Source organism: Triticum dicoccoides, chromosome 3A (assembly GCF_002162155.2).
Source record: "Triticum dicoccoides isolate Atlit2015 ecotype Zavitan chromosome 3A, WEW_v2.0, whole genome shotgun sequence".
Classification (NCBI taxonomy): domain Eukaryota; kingdom Viridiplantae; phylum Streptophyta; class Magnoliopsida; order Poales; family Poaceae; genus Triticum; species Triticum dicoccoides.
The window spans coordinates 269601397-269605266 of NC_041384.1; positions in this window are offsets into that span (position 1 = coordinate 269601397).

Here is a 3870-nt window from a genome sequence, read left to right on the forward strand (position 1 = left end):
ACTTAGGCGAGTACTTGGACTGCAGCTAAGCCTCCGAGTGAGAGGTTTGCTCTTCACTCGGTAGGATTTTTGATTACTTAGGCGAGTACTTGGACTGCAGCTAAGCCTCCGAGTGAGAGGTTTGCTCTTCACTCGGTAGGATTTTTTACAAACTTAGGCGAGTATTTGGACTGCAGCTAAGCCTCCGAGTGAGAGGTTTGCTCTTCACTCGGTAGGATTTTTGATTACTTAGGCGAGCACAGGGCTGCAGCTAAGCCCCCGAGTGGAAGTCTGGCTTACCACTCGGTAGGATTTTGATAACTTAGGTGACCACAGGGCTGCAGCTAAGCCCCCGAGTGAGAGGTTTGCTCTTCACTCGGTAGGATTTTTACAAACTTAGGCGGAACGGATTCGCGGCTAAGTCACCCACTGAGGGGGAATTTTATTGGACAAAATAAAAAGTGAAAAAAATTATGGAAGAACTATGACACTATTATTTTGAGGTCCATGAACTATGGAAGTACTTTATTGCAACTCATCCGAGTGATAAACCTTAAGTGTAAAATGGGCAGAGTAGTTCTGCGTTCCAAGCTCGGGGCTCGTCGATATTATGCTCGACGTTGTAAAGACGGTACGCCCCGTTGTGGAGAACCTTGGTGACGATGAAGGGACCTTCCCAAGAAGGAGCAAGCTTGTGTGGTTTGTGCTGATCCACTCGGAGAACCAAATCTCCTTCCTGGAAGGCTCGACCTCTCACATTTCTGGCGTGGAAACGACGCAAATCTTGTTGGTAGATGGTCGACCGGATCAGAGCCATCTCCCTTTCTTCCTCTAAAAGGTCGACTGCGTCCTGCCGCGCTTGTTCAGCTTCTGCTTCGTTGTAGATTTCAACTCGAGGAGCATTGTGGAGAAGATCACTCGGCAAGACTGCTTCAGCTCCGTAGACCAAGAAGAATGGAGTTCTTCCGGTCGACCGATTAGGTGTGGTCCGTAGTCCCCAAAGCACTGAGGGAAGTTCGTCGACCCAAGCTCCAGCTGCATGCTTGAGATCACGCATCAGTCGGGGTTTCAATCCGTTGAGAATCAGGCCATTGGCTCGCTCTGCTTGTCCATTCGACTGCGGATGGGCGACTGAAGCATAGTCGATCTGTGTGCCTTGAGAGTTACAGAAATCTCTAAATTCCTCCGAGTCAAAGTTCGACCCATTATCCGTAATGATGCTGTGCGGGACTCCATATCTGAATATTAGTTCCCTGATGAAACTAACATCAGTACCGGCGTCAAGGTTCTTGATTAGTTTAGCCTCAATCCACTTGGTGAACTTGTCGACTGCCACCAGTACATGCGTGAAGCCACTTCGCCCTGTTCTCAAAGGACCGACCATGTCCAACCCCCATACTGCGAAAGGCCAGGCGAGTGGAATGGTCTTCAGGGCTGATGCAGGCTTGTGCAACATATTCGAGTAAAACTGACATCCCTCGCACTTATCCACTATCTCCTTTGCCATCTCATTCGCCTTTGGCCAGTAAAATCCGGCTCGGTATGCTTTGGCCACGATGGTCCGAGAGGACGCGTGATGACCACAAGTCCGCGAGTGAATATCATTAAGGATGATTCGACCTTCTTCCGGCGTTATGCACTTCTGACCGACTCCAGTCGCGCTTTCTCTGTATAACTGTCCTTTGATTACGGTAAAGGCCTTAGATCGGCGGACGATCTGTCGAACCTCTTCCTCATCCTCCGGGAGCTCTTTTCTCAGGATATACGCGATATATGGAACCGTCCAATCGGGAATGACCACCAAGATCTCCATGACCAAGTCGACCACTGCTGGGACTTCAACCTCAGTCGGATCTGTGGCACTCTTGGGTTGTGGAGCTTCTTCGGTGAAAGGATCTTCTTTGACTGACGGAGTGTGTATATGCTCCAAGAACACACCACTCGGAATGGCTTCTCTCTTGGATCCTATCTTTGCTAGATCATCAGCTGCTTGATTTTTCAGTCGGGGTATATGATGGAGGTCCAACCCCACGAACTTCTTTTCCAGCTTCCTCACTGCACTGCAGTATCCAGTCATGGCTGGGCTTCTCATGTCCCACTCCTTCATCACTTGGTTGACCACTAAATCCGAGTCGCCATAGACCATCAGGCGACGGACGCCGAGTGAAATGGCCATGCGCAACCCATATAAGAGGGCCTCATATTCTTCCTCATTGTTGGAGGAATCAAAGTGAATCTGGAGCACATATCTGAGCTTATCTCCTCTGGGGGAAACCAGGACGACCCCAGCACCGGAACCATTCAACATCTTAGAGCCATCAAAGAACATGGTCCAATGCTCCGAGTGAACTTCAGTCGGCTGCTGCTGTTCAATCCACTCGGCGAGGAAATCTGCTATTGCCTGGGACTTAATGGCTTTCTTTGCCTCAAACTTGATATCAAGGGGAAGAAGTTCAATCGCCCATTTGGCCACTCGACCAGTTGCATCTCTGTTGTCCAAAATCTCTGATAGTGGAGCGTCGCTGACGACTGTGATGGAATGATCAGAGAAATAATGAGCAACCTTCTTTGTGGTCATGTATATTCCATACACAAGCTTTTGATAATGAGGATATCTCTGCTTGGATGGAGTCAAGACTTCAGACAAATAATACACTGGGCGCTGAACTTTGAGAGCTTTTCCTTCTTCTTCTCGCTCGACCGTAAGCACAGTACTGACAACTTGTCATGTGGCTGCGATATAGAGCAACAGAGGCTCTTTGCTGATTGGAGCAGCAAGCACCGGCTGGGTGGAGAGCAGAGCTTTTAGCTCGGCAAACGCTGCATCAGCTTCTGGAGTCCACTCGAACTTGTCTGCCTTCTTCATCAGTTGGTAAAGAGGCAATGCCTTTTCACCGAGTCGTGAGATGAATCGACTTAATGCGGCCAAGCATCCAGTAAGCTTCTGGACATCGTGCACTCGCACAGGGCGTTTCATTCGGAGAATAGTGCCGATCTTCTCTGGATTAGCGTCGATTCCTCGTTCGGAAACGAGAAAACCGAGTAACTTGCCACCAGGAACTCCAAATGTGCACTTTGATGGATTGAGCTTGATATCATACCTTCTGAGGTTGGCAAATGTTTCGGCGAGATCAGCGAGCAGGTCGGAACCTTTTCGTGACTTGACAACGATATCATCCATATATGCTTCCACATTCCGACTGATTTGAGTGAGTAGACACTTCTGAATCATTCACATAAATGTGGCTCCGGCATTCTTGAGGCCGAATGGCATGGTGATATAGCAGAAGCACCCGAATGGAGTGATGAAAGCTGTTTTTATCTCGTCGGGTCCGTACAGACGGATCTGGTGGTACCCGGAGTAGGCGTCTAGAAAAGACAGTCTCTCGCATCCCACGGTCGAGTCAACAATTTGATCTATGCGAGGGAGAGGAAAATGATCTTTCGGGTAGGCCCGGTTGATGTGCTTGAAATCAATGCACATTCGGAGTGATTTGTCCTTCTTAGGAACCATGACGACATTAGCGAGCCACTCGGAGTGGTATATCTCTCGGATAAATCCTGCCGCCAACAGTCGAGCCACTTCCTCACCAATGGCTTTTCTCTTCTGGACGGCGGACCGTCGAAGATGCTCTTTGACTGGTTTTGCAGATGAATCGACTCTTAGGCAATGCTCAGCCAGTCCCCTGGGAACACCTGGCATGTCAGCGGGCTTCCATGCAAAAATGTCCCAGTTCTCACGGAGGAACTGGATGAGCGCTTCTTCCTATTTCGGGTCGAGTGTTGTGGAGATGTGGGTCGGAGCTGCATCGGGGTCGGCCGGGTGAATGTGAACAGGCTTCGTCTCACCGGACGACTGAAATGCAGACTCTGTGGCGGGTTTCTTGGATC